Below are 22,199 nucleotides of genomic sequence, written 5' to 3'. Positions count from 1 at the left end.
CAGAACCTCGGAGGAGGTGCAGCTGCCTGCAGGCTCCATGCTCCCTGGGGGAGGGATTTTGTTTTGTTTTGTTAATATGTAGACCAATGAAAAAAGCATGAATTTGGAGACAGAAGTTTGAAAAAATGTAACCCAATTATTTCCTAAGCCATGTGTTTCTTTTCGCCATCTCTATGAATCACCACAGAGCCCTTCAGAAGCCCCTGTTAATGGTCAAACTGGACACCTCAGCTGAAGACATTCTACTGGCACAGTACTAGACTGACTGTAGGGAGAGGAACAGAACAGAAAGAAGCATACAGTTTAAAGGGCAGACGAATAAAACAATAAATATTTAAGTGTAGAGTGTGATCGATTACAACAGGGTGTTGTAATGGGGAGGGCTATTTTAAAGACAGCATGGCTCAAAACAGCCTCTTTAAAGGAAAACTTTCTGAGAGCAAAGATTTCCCCCTTTTAGCGAAAGGACTTGCTTTATATATTGGTAGGGTGTGTGATTATAATCAACAGGATGTGAGGGGTGTCAAAGAGTGTTCCACCCACTCTATAATATTTCCTTAACTTCCAGTGTCCCAGGATCAGACATTTCAGTTTGTTTTTCCCCATCAGGGCCACAGGTCCACATGGAGCCCCTGGAAAGACAGCCAACATCCACAGTGAGAGAGCAGCTGCTTCATCCATTGTACCCAGATTCATAGGGCCCAACGGGCATGTGGAGTCATGTGCAGCAGGCAGAGACACCTGCAGGTTGAGCCCCTGCTGTTGGGTGACCACGTAGGGATTTCATCTGACCAGGAAAGATCTCCCTGAGGCCTGGCTAGCTAAGTAGCAGGGAGAACTGGGAGAAGCAAGCTGATGAATACTTACAGAAGGGGAATCAATAAGACTGGTATCTTCTGTGACTTTCCACCCTGGGACTTCTCTCTGGAGAATGCAGCCCATGGAAACTTGTTTTATTAAAATCATCAACAGATAAATTATAAGCTCATTTTCCCTACGGCTATTTCCCACTTTTTATATGTGGCCCTAAACTTCACAAGAGAGCAGCATAAAAATTTCAGAGTTCAAGTCTGTTGTGGGATTCCTTCTCGTTATGCATGGTTATTCCTCGAAAAGCAAAATGGGTATAACTATGGGGAAAGGAAATCCCAGGGCAAAATACCTCTAAAACTGAAATCACTCAGAGGGAGAAATAAAGTTTAAAGCCTGTCTATTGCTTACAAACTGCAGTCCCGGGCCCTCTCTTTCTTGCTCAGGCAGAAGCAAGCAAGACCTCCCCCTAACCTCTCAGGTTCAGATAAGCCCTCAATTGCCCAGGTAATTACCCATTGATATGGCGATGAACCACTCTCCACCCCTGAGGAATGCCAGTTGATATGCAGATGCACTAAAGCCAGGTGAGATATTCTGGAAATATTACAATTTTTCCCACAATGGGGCACAGGAAATCATAAATGGGGTCCAAATCCTGGCTTCATCTCTTGGGCAAAAAACTAACTCTCTCCTACCTTCAGTTTTCTCCTTAGTAAAGTGGAGCTAACAGGCCTTATCTCCTGAGCCTACTACTAAGGGCCCACGTGCTCCCTGGCTCTTGATAAACACCATTTTCAACTCCCAGAATAAATTTTTCCTATTTGATGACTGTAAGTGCTCAGGCCATTCAAAGGATGTTTAGAAAGAATTCCCATCCCACACCATGTCCCTTCGCCACTGCCACCCCTCACATGCCAGGACCGAGGCAGGGGGAGTTCTGATGGGGACCGGACTAGTTGGAGCCCAGAGCCAGAACCCCAAATTCATCAACACTGGAATAAATGGACACCTCAGGGGGCCGACTAGGGAAAGCCAAGCGTCAAGGAGCAGCCAGGAGAGGTGAGTGATGAGCAAGGAGAATGAGGGCAGGTGCCAAAGGCCCGTGTTAATCCGGGCATCAGCCACCTGCCTGGATACTCCTGGGCTCACAGTTCATGGGGCGTATTTGGATTCTGACTGTAGGATGGATGCCCCAGAAAGTCACATGTATCAGGCACACATGCAGGGTCAAGCACTCAGTGCACGTGGTCCCTGGCCCTCACATCACCCCAGAGAGGCTTCCTCGGATGTGGATCCTCAAGAGTTCAACAACGTGCCTCGGTCACACAGCCCGAAGGCAACAGATGGGGAATCCGACACCCAGGCTGTGGCCGCAGCACTGCTGCTCACACACAGCATCACACTGCCTCCAGACACGGGACAGTCTCATCTTTCTTCCTTATTTTGAGAGCTTCTAGGTCTTCACTGAACCCTGGTTGCCCACCCCACATCCTGGCTTGCCCAGAAGGCTCTTGAGAAAAGAGTTAAGGGGGCCACTAAGCAGCCCAGAGGCCATTTACATGTGTGTGCCAGGTACCTAGAGATCTGTCAGGGGTCTCCAGGTCCAGAGAGGCGAGCAGGCGGCCAGAGCCCGGGAGCTGTCTTCCTTGTGCCATGGGTGTCTCAGGATCAGCTCTGCCTGTATGTTGGGTGCACAGAGGCAAAAACGACAAGGACCCAGCTTGGTGATGCTGTCTGGGCACCAGGGAGCTCTTGGGTGTGTGAGGCCCACCTGGAAAAGACCATTGTCTGCGTCCCCAGCAGGTCTGGGGAAGGACCGCGCCAGCTCTGAGAGGACACAGGTGGGTGTGTGGGCCTAGCCCTCCACGCTGATATGGGAGCCAGAGGGGGTCCCCGACGGCAGCTGGGAGCATGAGGTATAGGGGAGTTACCCAAACCAGAGCGACCTGGGCAGGGGCTGCAGACGGCGCCGGGTGGGAGTCACAGGCACAGAGGAAGACGCTTCAGGCCCAGTCCATCCTGTCTCTGTCCTATTTGTTGTCACTAAATCTTCTCTCCTTTCTCTGCATTTCCAGGGCTACAGCCTGGTCCCTCACCAGCTACCACCTTCAGGCTGCTCTCCTTCCCCTCAGCTCCCTCCTTTGTCAACCTCTCCCTCTCCTTCCCAGGACCTGCATGCCCCCTGTGACCAGCCTGGCCTGTCCCCCGGGCCCAGGGCATCATAGTCTCCACCGTGGCTCCCACTCAGTCAGCTGCAGCTGCCATTTGTCAGTCCCAAGCCCTAAACTCCATGCCCAGCCCGAACTCTCCTCTTGAACTAGTTCTCTATTCCTGACAGCCAGCCACTGCCCCCACTTGGGGGCTTATAGGTATCACTGGCCCAGCTTGTCTGCCCCAGAACCAAGCACCTCTCCTCCCAAACCGCCTCTTCTGTACGGTGTGTTTCAGCAGCCATCATAAGCACACACCCGAAGTCCCGACCAGTCTGCGGAGTCATGCTCTGTGGATCCCCACACCCCCAAGGAGTGACTCAGCCCCAGGGTCAGTCCCCATGCCTCTCTAGTGGTCGCCCTCCACGCTGGCTCTCAGCTCCTTCTGCCTGGATTGTTCCAGGGCATGCATGCTATTGCCTCTTCTGAACAGCCTTCTCCATCTCCAAACCCCAAGTTGGACTCACATACCCCTTTCTGGATGATATCCTGAAAACTTTGGGCTGTAACGATCTGTTCACATATCTGTCTCACCATGATATGAGGAACTTCTGGAAAGCCAGGGTCAGACCCTGCTTATCCAGCCAAGCAGACACAGAGCATGTGCTAGCTACATGCTTATTGATGTAAGAGCACATGAACCAAGGTTTTTAAAAAAAATATAGTCACAGGATATAAAACAAATGTTAGCACTAACACATAACAGTCATTTTTATAATTAAGAGCTTTATCGTTTCTTATTCATCCAGGAATAATTGTGAGCTCTTAAGAGTCTCCAGGCACTGCTGGTACAATGAACAGAATAGACAGAGGTCAACCCTAACCTTCAAGGAACTCATGCTTTTGTGAGAAATGGATAAGCAAAGTAAAGCTATGTCAAATAATGACAAACCAAGAAGAGGGGTCTGCAAAGTGGGGAGGAGGAGATGGAGGCGTCAGCTAGGGTGGCCTCTGTGCAAAGACGAAGGAAGGGTGGTGGGACTTGCAGAGGGCCTGGAGGCACATTCCGGAAAAAGGGCACGTGTAGGTCTTGAGTTCTTGTGTGTCTGCTAGAGCAGCAAGTTAAAGAAAAAGGGCTGCTTGTCATTGAAGTAGTACAGTGCATCAGGGGCAAAAGGAATGCAAAAATGAACCCATTCAACCTGATTCTAGGAAAAAGAATGTTTGGAAGAGGGGAGGGAAGGGTGAGGAAAAGACAAGGAGAGTAACTCTGAGGGTGACCGCTGCGGAGCTGCAATTCCCCCTCCTCTTACCCCCATTTCCACCATGGCCACGTCTGGGCTCAGGTGACCACATCACTAGGGATTTCATGGGAGCCTGGCCTCCTCTTCCAAGCAAGCTGGCCGGCTGGGGCCCAGCAGGTGGGGCGGCTGCTCAATCGCCATCTGTGTGCGTCTGCAGAGGCCAGGACAAGAGGGCCTTAGAGAAGGAGTTGGCCACTAGCCCTGCTGCAAAAAAAATTCCAAGGGGGTGGTGGATCATTTCCAGTAAGAGGAAGAAGTGGCTGAAAGAGCGAGTGCACAGAGGGGGACCGCCCTTTCAGAGTTAGCTGAGGCAGGGATCGGCATTGCTTAGGACCCAGGACCCAGGCTGCCTCACCTCTGCTTCTGGAAGCACCGTCTGCAGACAGTCTCCAGTGACAACAGTGTGTCCACTTGTCCCACTGCGCAGGCTCAGGGAAGCACGGCCTGGAGGCCAGTTTCAGGCTTGGGCCTTGATGCAGGGCTGGGAAACAGCCTGGGCCAGTATGCAGAGAAGGGACCCTGCTGAGCTCCTGGCACCTGAGGGCACCCCACCCAGGAGCCCTGTCTAAGTCCACTTACAGCAAGCCTACCCCCTTGCCTGCCCCCTCCTCTCACTCTGCTCCTGGATGTCCACTCATGACTCTTTTGAAATGTTAATAGCCACCAAATGCTTGGGAGCCAACTTCCCAAAGCCCATCTGTTCCCCATAGTTTAGTGAATTCATTTAATCAGATTCTTTTCTCAGCTGCCCCGCCCTGAAGCTGAGGGGATTTTACAGCAGGGAACAGAAGGAGAGGGAAATTGTCAAGCTGTTGGCTGGGGGTGCTGGGCAGAGGAAGGATTCTTGGAGACAGATGTGAGCTTCCTAGGTGTGCTCCAGGCTGTGCTGCTGAGGAGTGGTTTTCTGGCCATGGAGAGCAGCCTGGGCTCTGGGGTGGCCACCTGGCTCGGGGCTGCACTGCATCCCTGGAAGAGGGCGATATCAGGGGACTATTTGATCTGTCAGTGAAAGTGCTGGGAATGCTGTTCTCAAAGGGCTACTTTAAACTCAAAGGAATGAGGCGACACAGTACTAGAGAAGCCCTGGGGAAGGTGATGGCCAGCTCCCGGATGGACGGGACAGGGGAGACTGGCCTGACGGCCTGGGAGACCTGGCAGTGGACCCCTGCCCTAGGCCCTCCTTTCTCCAGGAATCTGAGAATTGTAGGCAGGTGCACTACACTGCTGGTGGCATCCCTCCTGTGGCCTGCACCAAGGCTTTCCCATTCCACTCCCACCCACCACTGGCCTGACCTCTGTCTCGTCATGAGTGCTTCTGAGCAGGCGCAGAGAAATCTTACTTCCAAAAGAGCAGGAACCACCATGGAAGCACACACCAATATTTTATGTTTTGGAAAGAATGAAAATATGTTGCCAATTAAACTGTCACATGACATGGATAGGAAGCTGCATCCTGAATTCAGGGATGTCTTAAGATTGGGGGTGTGTCTTTAAGAATGAAGGACATATGGTTTGTCCTTTGACTAAGCTAGATACCATCTTATACTACATATAATAATGGCAGTCATAAAAAGTTTTTGAAATATATGACATTTAAGAACACTTCCTCCAATAAATGCTTCTTTGAATGTGAGAACTTCTCCCTCTATTAAGTTTTATCCACAGCATCGATTGGGAGTAGCACAATTGTATGGGAACATGCAGGATTTCCCCTGGGAATGAACAGCCAGGGCTGCTGGGGTGACCATGTGGTCCAGTCTTGGGCCAGAGGCTGTGTGACTGAAGTGGTGATGAAGTCCAGACCTTCAGAGGTGAGGCAGGGCCCAGGGCTCCAGTGGGCATGCAGGTCAGGGTGGCTATTATTGCCTGCTAGCTGTGGTGGGCTGGGAGGGGGCTGGACCCTCATCTGTTTCTTCCAACCACCTCAGCTTCTGACACCGAATAACAGCTTAGGAGGAGTGAGTAAAGTCAGGCATGATGTGAGTCAGCAGCTGGAAGGTGGGAGACCCAGAACCCTTTGTGTTTTCTAGACCTTACTAATTTAGGATGTTAAAGCTCACACACACATACACCACCCACACACTCATATATGCACAAATATTCACACATACTCTCCCACATATATCTTATATACACAACACACACACATGCCCAACTGCCTGCTTCTGAACAGCCTTCTCCATCTCCAAACCCTAAGTTGGACTCACATACCCCTTTCTGGATGAGATCCTGAAAACTTTGGGCTCCAACGATCTGTTCACAGATCTGTCTCACCATGAGATGAGGAACTTCTGGAAAGCCAGGGTCAGACCCTGCTTATCCAGTCAAGCAGACACAGAGCATGTGCTAGCTACATGCTTACTGATGTAAGAGCAGATGAACCAGGGGGACTTTTAAAAATAAAGGCACAGGATATAAAATAAATGTTAGCACTAACACATAAAAGTCATTTTTATAATTAAGAGGTTTATCATTTCTTATTCATCCAGGAACAAGCTGTTAGCTTGTTCATCGCCCTGAAGCCTCTTTGTTTTCCATAACTCAAGAAGAACAGACTATATCTGCTTAGAAGAAATGTTATTTTCTATGAAAAAAAAGGAAAACTTGGTTGATAGTCTAACTTGTTGATGGGTTGTGCAACATATGAGAGCTAGAAAGTCTTTGGAATTACACACCCACACGCAACCCTACACACACACACATGCACACACAACTCACAAATTTGCAGGCTGAGACTGCCTTTAGATTTCTTTCTCTTGATAAAGAAGCAATTATCTTTTTTTGGATGCACAAAACTAAAATCAAGATGGAAGTTACCAAATGATCAATTCCAATTTATGGTATTTTCCCCTTTAACCAAAATATTACATGAAAACTACACTGAAATGTAAACCATATTTTAAGGAATGCCCATGCTCTCATTTTTCACCTTAGCAAACAACTTATGTTTACCTGTTTTCTGCATTTGCACCTGGGGATAAAATACTTCTCTCTAGAACCAAGCCTCAGACAAGTTAAGCCCTTGAAACTGTTTTCCTAGTGAGACTTCATCTGTGTGCAGAAGGCCCCAGAATGACCTGGGTTAGTAGACTCAAGCTCTAGAGGTATATGTGGTATAGAGGAAAGCCATCCTGGAAGAGTAAACCTTGGACAGAAAGTAAATCTGCCCTCAGAATAGCCACGCTTAGAAAAGTATGATAAAGTAGGTTTGCAGTCTCATGGTGAGGCCATGAGGTTTTTACACGTTGATTACCCATGTTGATAAAATTCCAGTCTCTGGGGCTCCCAAAATCCTTAGGACTTGAGCTTGTGGTGGGGGTCAGGGGGAAGTCAGGATTACAGCAGTAGGGCCCGGGCTGAGGGACAGGACAGCCTTTCTGGCAATAGTCTAGAAATCGAGATTCCAAGTTGCAGTCACTTGGTCTGCCTTCCCCAGAAAAGGAGGGTCCTGCGGGGAGGTGGCTGACAGGAGGGAGTCAGGTGTCTGTCAGTCTGTAACGCCCCCCGTCTCTCACCATTACTTCCAGGGAGGGTTCTGACCTTCTGTGCACACCAGAGTCCCCTGGGAGAATAAAGATAATTTGCCAGACATTGCCTCTAGAGCTTTTGATTCAGTATGTCTCATGTTTTTAATAAACGCCACACATAATTCTGATACAGTTTGTCTAGTTTCCCTACTTGAGACATTTTCTTACAATTAAAGCCTCAAAGGAGCAAGAAAAGAAAGTAGAAAGACTCTAAATCAGTCAACATTTCTCCTTGTTAGCAAATCTGAAAAGGCAAACTATAGGTTTCAATTCCTAATCATTTTCCTCTCCTGTCCATCTTTAGCTAATGCATCTCTACTAAATTCAATCTTTGATATTATTTACTTATATGTTTATATTGGGCCTTTCTCCAGAAAGGATTTAAAAGCCTCTTGCAAACTGTATCATATATAAGCTGAAATACATTTATAAAAATGATTGGAAAAACACAGACTAAAAAGCAAAGCTACTAATCTTGAAAAAGAAATGTTCATCATTAACTAGAAACATTTCAACTGAACTTTAATACATTATTCCACAAAAATGGAGATTGTGGGTAGCTTTTACAGTTGTTTCTTAGCACCATTAATATGACCTAAACATTCTAAAAACTTTTAAAATTAAAAAAAAAAGCCACACACAAAAACTTGATGGAGAACTAATGCATTATCAGTGCCGAAAGTTGTAAAGTGATGTTAAGTACAAATGATTAAACACAATCAATTTTAATACTTAGGTATGCTTCCTTAAGTTTGGAGAGATATATGAATATGCATATGCATATCCATAAGGATTGATTGGATATATCATAACTGAGATTATGTTACAGTAAGTTTTTATTTCCCAATTCTGCTTTGCCCATAATAGGCAAGTTTATAGAGGTAGAAAATAGATTAGTGGTTGCCCGGGTTTGGGGACTGTTGAGGTAAGGTGGCAGGTAGTGGGAAGTGACTGCTTACTGTTAGAAGTTTCTTGTTCAGGTGATAAAAATGTTCTAATATTAGTGTGATGATTGAGCAACTCTATAAATTTATTAAAAAACACTGAATTATACACTTTAATTGGGTGAACTTTATGGTGTGCAAATTATATATCAATAAAGTTGTTAAAATATTTCAGTTAGCTACAAACCAAGATTTCACAAAATAAATCCCATATTTTCTTTGCAATTTTCCTCCATCACCATGTTAAATGAATATCAGTTTATGTTTGTTATATAAATTGGGAGCTTGTATGGGTAATCACTTCACACCAGTTTGAAAACCTCACAAAGCATTGTAATGAGGTATGTTCTTCCAGGCGGAAAAAAAAGCGCCATTTCCTGAATTAACACAGTAACAATAGTTATGGACATACTCATTCATTCAGCACTTTGTGACTGCATTTCCCATCCCCTGTCCGCCACCTCAAATTCCGCAGTGAGCAGAATAGAACAGGCCTGTCCTTCACCCGCTCATTCTCCCAGGGGCCATAGCAAGTGGGTGTGCTCAGGTCTGCCCCTCTAGCTTCTCCTCTTCTGCCAACCACTAAAATAATTTGTTAAATAAAATACAAAAAGCACATTGGAAAGGCAATGCTTGAGGCAGGTATAGATTCATAGAATTTCAAAAATTTAAAGGCCAATGTCAATTTTTACAATTCTTTTCATTTTACAGACATGGGAACTGACTCAGTTCAGGGATTTGATCGAGGGAATACATAGCAAAATAAAAACTTCTAAAACCCACAAACTTATGTATACAACAAAAACACCATTTTCTCTCTTGAGGCATGTTTATAAGGCAGATTTCCAATTGGGACTGATAGAGTCCCAATTACAGGTACTTTTGTTCTTTTTCAAAGGCCATTCAAAAATGTAATAAGCATATAGATTTATTTTTAGTCCTTTGTTAGGGCTTATAAAAAATAAATTCCTAAGTCAAAAGTAGTTTTTTTTCAAAGCATGTTTTTTATTCCTTTGTCAGGCCATATTCCTGGTTTATAAAATGCAGTCACCACAGCCACATTCTCAAAAAGAGGAGGTGGTTGTGCTTTGCGGTTCCCTGACTTCTGTGCCTGCCAATATCATTAACTTGCTCAACCTGCACTTCTGCTTTACTCAGAATCTTTAATTACTCCCTGCTTCTCCCAAACCCTTCATTACTACAAGCAATTAAAGTGCAGAAGTAACATCATCTTTTTGACATCTGGAAGGTATTACCACTCGTCTCCTTTCTCTTTTCAAGCAAACCCCTGACAGAGGCTGAGCAGGACCCCGGCGCTAATGTCTGCGAGGAGGACGTCCCAGCGGTCACAGGAGTCATTCGGTGACTTCAGTCAGTCATATGACCTCCAGGCCTTGGTCCTTCCCCTGATAAATGAGAGGCTCTGCTATTCCTGTATTTCTTGCTATGCCTTAGAAGCACCTTACTAAGCCAGGGTCTGCATTCACATCTAGGGTGATGCACCCCTAGCTGAGGGGGAACATCACCTCCCTGCCCCCAGGCTGACTCCTTTCAGTCTGAGCTCGGACTCCAGGAGGCCCTCCTTTTAGCTGTGCATCCTCACAGCCTCAGACGGACTGTACCGGGCACAGTCCAGAAGTTCAGAGCAAGTGCCCCGCTCCTGGGGGCCTGGGGATGCTGTGTGCCCACCTGCGGCCTCCGCGCTGTCCCGGGTACATGGTCGGACCGGCCGTATACCCTCTTGGGGAAGATGAGGGAGAGCTGAAAGGAAGAGCTAGGGCCCTGAAGGGCACAGGGATTAAGAGGCGGTGAGGGCGCAGGCCCAGGCGCCCTCTCCTCGAGCCGCCCAATGCCTACCAGCTCGGCAGGGCCAAGCCCGTGCGCTCTCCACCGCTGCTCCCCTCCCCGGAAGCGCCTGGAAGGTCACTCGCCAGCCTCTTCCTCTCTCATTTGTTCCTTTTTATTCTTTTGTGAACTTCAGTCTATGCATGGCTTGTCTGCTTCTAAACTTGCCTATGATAATAGCATATATCATAGTTCTCCTACTTTTCATCTGGCTTTTCTTATATTGATGGCAGATGTTTTGTAACTGTTATTATTAGCTACTGCGTCATATTCCATCACATGTTGTGGTATTTCTTTTAAAAGACGTTCACAACAATTTCTCCCATGCTCCTTTGCAATGAGACTTTGGCCCTCCCCACTTTAAGAGAGGGTGCCTATTTCCATTCTTCTCTTGAATCTGGGATGCCTGGTAACTGGTCCCCAGTCAACAGAATGTGGTAGAAGCAATGCAGTGAGACTTTGGGGCTAGGCCTCAAGAAGCCCCACAGTTTTGGTCTCCTGTCCTGGTGTGGCCTGGGAGGCCCAGCCTCCTGAGGACGGGAGCTAAGGCGCCCACCCTACCGAGCTGGCTGCCAGGCACGTGAGGGAGGTCACCTTGGACCTTCCAGCTCATCTAACCCTCCAGCTAAACAGAGCCACAGAAGTGAATCCAGGTAACACAAGGCTGAGAAGTCACCCAGCCCACCTACAGAATTGTGAGAAATAGTGAACAGCTCATGTTTTAAGCCACCATATTTTAGAGTGCTTTCTGCTGCAGTAAAGGCTAACTGAGGCTAGTGGGAAAATTGTGAATTAGACAATTTTACAATCCCACCCTACCAAACCCTAGGAAGCATTTGCCTCTAGCAGTCAACCAAGCACTGATAGTGCCAAAATGAGTGAAAATATTTAATAAGAGGAATTATAAAATGAGTTCTCACATAGGGCTACTCACAAAATTGTCTCATTGCCAAACGAGAAAATCAATGCTCGCAAATGTTAAGGTAGGGTTTAAGAGCATGGTATTGTCTCTAGGCAGACATGAATGTGACTCCTATTTCTGCCATTTACTGAGTTAGCTATGTGACCCCTTATCTTTTAATTTGTTTCTCTGTAAAAGAGAAACAACAATCTTAAACTATGTATTGCAGTGAGAGCACCTAAATGCCGGCTTATCCTGGCCCATAGCACTCACTCTGTAAGGACAGCACCCAAGCACCTAGTCAAGGTCACATGGGTAGTACGTGAAGAACTGGCACGGCCCCTTTCCCTGTCTGACGCCACAGTTCATGATATTTCTCCTGCGTCTCATTCTTTATCCCTGACACTCAGCCTGGAAAACAACAAAGAACAGATGCTGTTTCATGTGCCAGCTCTTACTCATTTATCCAATACATTTGAATTGAGCCCCTACTAATAGCCAGGTATCAAGCTCTACTCCAGGATAATGTGCCAAGGCTACATATGAAGGTGTGTCCAGGGAGAGAGATGTTAATAGCACAGATGAATCAGCAGTTATAAACCATAATCCATGCCAGAAAGAACAAGACTGTATCCCATGAAGGTGACGAGTAGGCAGATCTGACCCAGACTGGGCACAGGGCTGGTCAAGGGAAGGCTCCTGAGGAAGTGGCACCTGAACTGAGATCTCAAGTATCAGTAGGAGTTAACTGAGAAGAGGGTGTGTTGGGACAAGCAGAGACTGCTGTAGTCAGGGGACAGCAAGTTTGAAGATCCTAAAGCCAGAAGGAAGATAGAACTTTGGTGGAGCTAGCGGAAGGGTAATGTAGTGAGGAGACAGCAAGGATGAGGCTGGTCTGCAGGAGACTGGAGAGGAAGCAGGGTTGGATCACAAAGGGCTTTGAGGGTCGTAGTAATGGCTTTGGTCTCACCTTACAAAGAGGGAAGCCACTGAAAAATTCTAAGGAGGGGAGTGACATTAAAAAGTTGATAGTATCTGAGATGACCTCCTGTATCTTGCTTCTTTAAGAAAGTGGAATGATCTATTAATGATGTTGGCCATGGTCTTGAGAGATGGTGACTCATTTCAAGTCATTCTGCTCCAGTACATGATGCAGAGGAAGCATTGTTGTGCAAATGAAGGAATAAACAAATGATTCTTTAGTAGTCAACTTTCAAGCACCTTGAAGGGTTAGCCAGGAACAAATATGGGGAGTGGGCTTCCAGCATGATTTCTCAAATTAGATCATAAGGGGCAATTCATGCAGCCTATGGTTAGAAAAGGACCTGGCACATCAGAGACAATAAGAAAATTGGGAATATCTTGTGGCCAGATTCCCCAAAATTCTACCAAAAAGTATGCGAACTAATTTTTTTAAATTTCTGCTTTCCTTTATTTGGCAAATCATCAGTTGTCTCCTTTGAACATCCATTTATAAGGTGCTTAGAGATTCTGAGATGAAAATCGCTGTGAAAATGCTGGTAGCTTATTGCTTCTCCTCTCTGTTTCGACACTCTCCTTTGATTCTCTTTCCAACCCTTTACCCAGTCTTCTTTAATGGCAACCCCTGTCACTTAAAAGAACCATTTATTGCATAAAAAATAAAAAGAGTCAAACTATTTTGATTTGGTGCCAATTCTAAACACAAGTCACAGCCAGAAAGTAAAGAACAACTTTAAAACATCTTTTGCATATTCTCCTTAGAGAAGCCACTCTGTTCCTTGCTTCCCATATGTGATCAAGTGTGCACACAGGGAGACATGCACATAGACATCATGGGGAGAAACTCACTAAAAATAAACACAGCCCATTCTACTATATGTTTTTAAAGATTTATGCATGTAATTCAAGATCAGGCATCTAGAAGCAGCCCCGCTCAGTGCAACATGGCATTAAAACCCAGCCGCTGTGAAGTGAGTCATCCTATAAGAGCAGGTTGTCTGAAGGCTGTGTCAGAAGACACTTACATTCCTCTCTGAAATCCAGTCTTTTGATAATGAAAGGGGTGAAGAGTTTAAAGTCACCACTTACAATGATCTGGAATGTTCTCTTAAAAGAGAAAAGACCCTTGGAAAATGCACCCGGGGGTTCAAAGACGTGCATGTAGGACTTTCGAAAAATTGCCAAGAGGGCTATGACATTGCCTCTTCTGGAATAAGAAGAAGCCAGGCAACATTCCCCTTACTTGGTAACTTAACCTAAGAGAAGAAAAAAGGGGGGAAAAGCTTTATTTCAGCATTCAGAATATGTTGGCATTCACTGTTTATTAATAATAATGACTTATATGTGCCAAACCCCCTTCAGAGCAAATTGTCCCATATCCAAATTCCACAATGAGCCAAAGGATTTCAGTGCTCTGGCAGGAAGCTCCAAGGATTTGGAACAACGTGCACGTAGCTCAACCCCCACTCAAACCACAGTGTATTTTCTCCCACCCACTCCCCACCTCCACCCACCCCACAGCTAGTAGGGTGGCCCTTTAGAGGCCCCCTGCCACATGGCATTAGTTAAGGTGTGTCAGTTTTTCTCACCTGTACCAGGCTTTCTACATTTCCTTCACAAGATAACCAAGGTTCTAACTTGGGTGTCGTCCTGAGTGCGTGGATGAAGGCAGCTTTCATGCAGCAGCAGGGACACCAGAGACAAGATGGTGGTGGCCATGCTGGGTTACTTCTCCATGCCCATGTCCGTTCTCCTCTGCACGGAGCTCAGGGTCCTCCCATCAGACCAGCCCTCATCCTCCTTCCCTGAAGTAAACAGGATATTCACCTGCTTCCAGCCCTGATTATCTTGGTGAGGGTCCAGCCCTTTAGAATAATGTAGTTACCCAACACTGTCTTCCAAGTTTACGGGCAAGCCAACCAAGACCACAGCTTTCTCCACCTTTATCTCTCTCGAAGATAAATACAAGATAATGAGCACCTGGCTTGGTGATGATGAACCATATTCACTGTGGATAAAACTTCAGACTGAGCCTGTCTGGGGTCAAACTGTTCCCACTGTTTCCCAGGACAGCAAGACTCACCTTCTCATCCAAAAGGAGCAGATAAAGATTCTTATCATCACTTGGCTTGCCAGACAATAATGGATTTTGCCAACTTCAGTGCTTTTTCTTCCCCCAACACATTTGTCCTCACAAACACACACAGCTCTTCACACCACCCTGACTACAAGCCTTTTCAATTGCCAGTATTTGCCAGGTGGGAGGGGCTCTGATGGCGCTCTTCATAGGCACAAGAAAGAAAGAGAGTTTGTTGTGTTTTTATAATTGTTAGAGTTTAGTTTCATTAATAGTAATTTTACTGAGCTCTGTTGTGTATTAATATACATGGGAGAAATTTATTAGGAACAGCCAAGGAGCAAGGAATTTCATTTTTTACAGATGTAGTTCTATTTATTTCCAATAAAAATATGGCTCCATGTCAGCATCAGTCAGCAAACGCACCCTATGCATTGGGCCCCTCATGTAGGCCCTGTGCTGTAACCTCGGAGACACAACAGTGAGCCACAGAGATCCAGTCTTGTCCTTGTGGAGCTTATCATCAGCTTAATAGCAGAGAGCCAAGCGAAATGTAAAAAGTGCAAATTTAGTGTTCTGTTTCTTGAGTTGGGCCTTGACTACACAGGTGTGTTCGACTGGTGAAAATTCAATGAATTGTTCACTTCTTTCTGCATGTGTGCATGTAAGTATATGAATAATCTGTACTTACATATACATATTTTTCTTTAAAAAGCTAAAAATACTCTTAAAATCTAGTAACTAAATCCAGCATGATTGTATACAGGGGAAACAGCTCTGAACACCATTTCCCTAAAAACACCCACCAACTGTGGCGAGTGTGCTGAACAAACACGGAACAGAGAAAATACACGAGGTGAAGAGCTTATGTACAGCTGAAATTGCCATTTTTCTATCAATAAGTGTGGAAAACCTAAAGGCCAGGATTTCCTATGTAATGTTTTGGGGTGCTTCAGAGATTTCTAGTCAATTCAATGGTCTTAAAAGGGGGATTTCTGAAAGCAAGCCATTCTGAGGGATCAGGAATACAGATGAGGGATGGAGTGTTGGGGGGCCTCTTACCTGGTCCAGAGCTGGCCCGAAGAGATGGCCAGGTGAGTCCAAGCAAAGCATCAGGAATCCTGCCATGGTTTAGGGAAGGATCAGAGCCCCAGGATTCAGGTGGAGGCCAGAACAGGCTGGGAGAGTGGCCTGGGGTGAATGGGGGAAACAGGTGCTGTGGGGTTCATGGGAGCTTATTTATGACAGGATTCCAACCAGAGATTTTGTAAGGCAGGGAAGAGTGTCTGGCTTTCCAGGAGCAGTGACAAAGATGAGTGAAGGTCTAAGTCAGAGTCTGTGGAAATGGGAGAGGAAGGCGGAGGCAGAGCAGGCAGATGAGGGAGGGGAGATTAACCCAGACTGGCTCTGGGAAGTCTGCTTCTAGCAAAGATAGGCTAGTAAGCCTGCGATTTATGCTCCAGGAAAAAAAAAAAAGTAGCAAACTGAGCAAAACATTACACCTGACAGTTTTCAGACATTACTCCAGAGGCAGCACAAGGATGACAGACACCTGAGAAGTGAGAGATTGAAAGTACAAAGAGCCCAAGGCCAGACTACTGTAAACGCAGGCTCAGGTCCACAGCCTGCAGCAACCAGCCCAGGAAGTGGGACCACTATCTCTAACGGGCAGTCCAGGAAGCCCAATGACTGTCCCTGTAACAACTGGCCCCAGATGGCCAGGACTTGATTATAAGTGACAGCTTCCCTAATTTTTTGCCCCCACCTCCAATTTAGGACCAAATGCAGAAAGGCAAATACACCTAACCAATCAGACGCCCTGCTTCTGGGTAGCCCGCCTACCTCTTCCTCTGCCAGCAGGATCCTAGCTTGTGCTCATTTGGGTGGTCGTCACTTATTTCCACAAAGGGGAACAATGAGATGAGCCCCATGACCACCCCAGATCACTGCCTGCAGAGAGTTTCAGGCCACGGCTCAGGAAAGGCACCGGAGTGGGGCCTGGAGGTCTCCCAGAAAGGAGCAGAAAGAGTGAGAGTCTGGGGAGGACGGGTGCGCTGGGGTTGATAGAGCAGAATCTTGGGGAAGAGACAGCTGCGCAGAGAAGCACCGACCCGAGGTACAGGCAGCCAGTGAGCACCGCGGCCCTCGGGGCTCAGTGCCCTGGGAAGTTTGGGAAGCAGTGTAGAGCTGCCTCCGAGTTTCCTGGCCAGAACGGGGAGGAGTCTGCGGCGTATATTCTTTCTCTCTCCATCCACCAGGGGCTGAGGGCTGCTCCCCAAACATCTGCTCTCAGGCATGTCTGACTTGCTGTCCTCCCAGGGTAGAAATAAGCCTGACAGTCACAGATGGGACATGGGTGAGACACTGACCATGACTACACTACCTTTCCATTTCCAATTTGTTAAGAGTTTTCTTTTTTTCCATGAACTGGCAATGAACTTTATTAAATGTGTTTTATACATCTATTGAGAGATCATGGTTTTTTCCCCTTCATTGTGTTGATGTAGTGTATTACATGGATTTATTTTCAAATGTTAAACCATCCCTGCTTCCTAGAATAAGCCCAATTTGTTTCTGATAGTCATTTTTATACAGTGCTGATATTCACTATATACTTCAATGTATACTACATGCCAGAAAGTGTATATGAGTATTCACTAATACCTTATTTAAGGCCTTTGCATTTCTGATTACAAGGGTGACTGGCCTGGAATTTTCTTTCTTTCTAGGATCCTTGTCAGGTTTTGTTATTAGTTATTCTAGACTCCTAAAATGAGCTAATAGGCCATGCTTTTCTATTTTCTGGAAAAGTTTATGTAGGATTGCTGAGAAGAATCTGCCAGTAAATCCTTCTGGGCCTGGAGATTTGGGGAATGTATTTAATTACAAAGTCAAGTTCTTTACTAAAAATAGTACTATTCTGGTTTTCAACTGCTTCTAGAATCTGCTTTTGGCAAGTTGTAGTTTTCAAGTAATTTTATCTAAATTGAAAAATATGTGTAGAGTGAAGGTTGGCAAACTATTGAAGATAACTGAATTTAATTATTTTACATATTTCTAAGTGATCTGTTGATGGGTTGGTGATATTTGGAAGAGCAGTAAAGACCCATGTTATTAATAAATTATTATATATTCATTTTGTAAAGTTAATTTTCTTGTCTTCCTTCCAATGGAGTCACTGGTTGTACTTTCCTAGCTGTAAGTTTTACAGAATTTGTGTTCTGTAAAATAAAGCAAATCTTCTTGAGTCACTGTAGTTATCACACTGAATTTAATTAATTTCAATTTGCAGAAACTTTACAAGAGAATAGCAACTAGAATGTCAGTAAAAATATTATAGAAATTCTTAGGTTCAGAAATGAACTATACATTACATTTGACATATGCATACATCACATTGGGTTATTTGTGATAAACTGTCTTTATCACAAAAAAACTTAGTGAAATATTTTATCATATAAATCGCTGTCATTTATATTGTGATTTTCACCATCTACAACCACATAGTACTTCAGCTTTTCTTGTTTCAGATTTTTAAATTTTGTGTTACTATAAAGAAAGTTGAAAATGGCAGTTTTATTGCTTGATTTATTTAAATCTCTTTAATTAAGATTGTAAAGAAGTGCAAAGAGCAGCAAAAGTCAGGAAAAAGAACTAATAAAACCTAGCTAAACCCTAGAGCAAGAGCCACCCAGTTTTCGTAGAAACTGCCTGAAGCTAACACGCCTGCCCTAAGTTAGATAACCAGAGGTGGGCAGTAGCCTCGGGACATAACCCGTGATAAGTCACGTAGTCACGCTTGTGTGAGCTAGAGATTACGGGAAGCGGTTAGGTAACCGGGGCGTTCTCGTTTCAACTCCATTGGTTAAAATATAGAATATATAGAATGTGTTTTAAAATTATTGGTTGTAGAAATGCGCGGGCTTCGGTGCAACGGCTGTGAAAACCCTATATAATCCATACCTAAAGTTGCCTAGGGGTCGGCAGCTCGGACTCGGCCTGCGTGTCAGGGGAGGTGCTGTCGGCCCCAGCTAGCTGGCTGAATAAAGACTTTGCTTGGATTTACATCTCCGTGTCCGTGTGGTTTGCTCTCTGGGGAAACCCCGGAGTCATGGATCCTAACAAGATTATATTATACATGGGCTTTTAATAGCCAGAAAATGGTCTCTATAGAAATGAGTTCTGGGATTCTTTGTATGTGAATCTTTTCCTTTTTAGTCATTTGAATGTTTTCATGTTAAAAATTCTCAATTTATTGCTATGCCACTTGTAAATTTCACAAGCAATTTTGTTTTATCCCCAACATTTTGTCATTAGTATTTTCAGAGACTTAAAAGTTGAAAGATTTTTCAATGGACACCTGTATGCCCACCATCTAGTTTCTATCTTAAACATTTCTCTGTAGTTGCTTCATCAGATATCTGTCCATCTGTGTGTCCCCTAGGCACCCATCAATTTATCTTATCTTTGATGCATTGTAAAGTAAATCACAGGCATAAAACACTTCCCCTAAATACTCTATCACATGACATTTCCTTTAATTTTAAGAATATATTTTCTCCACAAATTAAAATAAAGGTTTTAATACTTCCGAAAGTGAAATGGCTAAAGCTAAATCTGTTAAGATAATGTTACATTAAGAGTATGCAACAGTTCAAGCTAATTACAACTGAGTAGCACAAATTAAACTTAAATATATTTTATCCCAAGACCACAATGCACTTTTTGTTTGATGATATTCAATTATTTTTCTTGACTCTTCTAGAACATATCTTTTCTCAATGAAATCTGGTTTTCAAAGCATTTCATTGGCATTCCCATCACATATCCAAAAGTGGCCATAGGTTATATCTTACGTTTTTCATAGAGTTGTTCCTTTTGGGCAGATGCAAAACAAAATACAATCCCTGAGAGGTTCTGAAGAATGTCATCAACATCCATCTGCTGAGGCCATGTCTCACTGAGAACAAATTCAAACTGGACACCTTTGTATTCCTTTTGGATATCTGGTCAAAATTCTGGCCACACCTCTTCCTTTACCATCCTGTGGCTCTAAACTTTCCTGGGTTCCTCCAGAAAGACTTTCAAATCAGTTCTTAATCCTAAAAGTTATTTTTCCAGTTACTTAAGTCAAACCTGTGCTTTTCATAAAAGCCATAAAATCAGGAGCTGATTCTGAATGAATCCCAATTTCCTTGTTTTTGTTCTCTGGTAGTTCAGCATATGTAATAAGTATTATTTGCTCAACATGACTTTTTTCCCTGGTATAATCTACTTGAAATGAATAATACTTAATTTTTAAATGTTAAACAAAATTTTTTTCTTTCACTTTATCACTTCTTAAATTATAATCTTATTTTGAATTCTCTATCCTAGAGATTAGTCATTTATTGTTTTATCAGTCTTTCATGTTTAACATTCTAGAATCAAATTCTGAAATCTACTAAATCTACAAATGGCCCATTACATTCTTTAAATATTGTGCTGTTAATGCCTTAAAAAGCAATGTTATGCTTGGTTAAATACTGGACACACTAACATCATAAATTATCACACTAATGTTCTCTATTACTGTTTACTTGTCATTGTTGAACACTATGGTTTACTATAGAACTATGAATGCTATCTTTAATCAGTTTTATGAGAAAGTTATGCTTGTAGCATGTGCAATTTCTTTTGTTACATAAATAATATTTCATGCTATTTTAATCAACAATCTAAGCTTTTCCAGTTACAAATACAGTCATTAGCCAGATAATCTTGAATATTGGTTGTAAAACATTTGACTGGAGCATAAAATGTTTATTTTGAGCCTAGCATATAAAAACTACATTTTTTTTTCCATTTAAAAGATTTTGGTATAAAATGAAATCCTAAAATTTCTGTCATGTTCACAATGGAAAGCTGTAATCAATTTTAATGGGTCATATTTTGCTGGAAACATTCTCACTATTAGATGGATATGATGGCTATTTTTCAGGGAAAATATTCAATAAATATGACTCAGGTTTAACATTTTCCTATTTTTCCAATTTTATTTCTAATGGACAGGTCAGAGCTGTAATCATTACTTTCAGGTTGAATATTTTTGTCATGTTCAAAATCAGCAACTAAATCTTCATTCACTAAAGATTATGAAGTTCAGAGTTTTCATATGACTTTATCAACATGTGAATTTGATGAAAATAATTTCATTGCTCATATTCATTGTTTTAATAAAGGATTAAATATTCATAAGTAAGAATGTCAGTCTTGTTCAAATTAATGATTTATGTTTAGCAGATATCTGCTAGTCTTAGTTTTTACAATTTTTAAGCATTTAAGCAGACCATGCTTTTGAAAATATCTTTTTTTTCTTTCAGAGCTCTACTTTTGCATTTTTATTTCCATTATGACCTTTATTTTTACTCATTTTCACTTACCTAGTATAAAGGGATAAAAATAAAATTGTTTCCAAACATAGGTGTGTTTTTATCAGTATGTATACATAAATTAAGGTAAATGCAAAATAAAATATTTAAAAATATTTTATATATGCTTTCCAGAAAGTTACTTTTCCTAAAATATTAAAAATTATCCATTAAAATCCAAAAGCAAAATGCAAGTTGTAATGAACTGTAATTAATATTAATATTTTAAATATAAATCTGTAAATTTTATGAAATTTAAATAAATATTAAACATTTTTATAAATGTAGCACTGTTACCTACTTGCTAATATTTAGATCACATCTTTACAAATTTAAGCATAATTTGTATTTTTTATTGTAAAATATTCCTTGACTTTTATGCCCAACTTTTTAAATTATACACTAATTTCTGATGACCTCTGAAAGTACAAATTAGAAAACCAAGAGAGTCAAACAAAATGAATGATGTTTCATATTACTGGGAAACAACATGTAGTTATGTAAGAATCTATGGTCTTTTGTGCTCTCTGAGAGGAAGGAACAAATTCATTTTTATTTTCTCTTACCTAAGTTCTTCCATTGCTAAAATTCACCCAACACCACAGAGAAATAGCAGTCCTCTTTCATGGTCAGCAAAAGTACAAGCCAAAGCACTTTGAATAGTTGCCTTGAATGTCAAGGGCATCATGCAAGAGTTATGTTAGCCATGAGAGTGAATATTTGGGCTAGTAATTTCACTTTCATGCATTTGTGACATGGAGGGGCCTCAAAAAGTGGGATACCCAGGGCACAGAAGTTCTTGCAAAGTCTAAAGATTGTACTGGTCATGAAAACACCATTTAATGATGTAGTCTTGAAATATATAGAGTAAACCACAGGGCCAGAGAGATATTTACATAATTCCACACTTTTGTTGGTGTTTTTGATATACTTTATTTAGATCTATTAGATTAAACAGATTAAGTATAATAAGAGATATAGAAAATATGAATAATACAATTAATAATTTCAACCTAGTGGATATTTATCAAACTTGATCTCAGTCAACAAATACACATTATTTTTGAGCATACATGGATCATTTAACAAAATAATTCATAATATAGGCCACAATATTCTGCATTACCCAAATTATGTTTTCTGAAAATAATGTAATAAAAACAGAAATCAAGATTAATAAGATGGCTAATATAATCCTGTATGACTAAAATCTAAATTTTAAAAAGTACTAGGTAATCTGGGTTAAA

The 22,199-nt window shown here is 43.0% G+C and overlaps 1 long non-coding RNA gene across 1 annotated transcript; it reads right to left on the bottom strand.

Moving 5' to 3' along the window:
* Positions 1–13,303: 13,303 nt before the first annotated feature.
* LOC130684241 (uncharacterized) lies at positions 13,304–15,819 on the bottom strand. Its single transcript, XR_008998431.1, has 3 exons — positions 15,605–15,819; positions 14,055–14,746; positions 13,304–13,721 (listed from the first exon to the last, which is right to left on the bottom strand). It is a non-coding gene; the product is annotated as an uncharacterized LOC130684241 (long non-coding RNA).
* Positions 15,820–22,199: the final 6,380 nt, after the last annotated feature.

This window comes from Manis pentadactyla, chromosome 6 (assembly GCF_030020395.1).
Source record: "Manis pentadactyla isolate mManPen7 chromosome 6, mManPen7.hap1, whole genome shotgun sequence".
In the NCBI taxonomy this organism is placed as follows: Eukaryota; Metazoa; Chordata; class Mammalia; order Pholidota; family Manidae; genus Manis; species Manis pentadactyla.
This window is presented reverse-complemented; position numbering and strand designations above follow the sequence as displayed.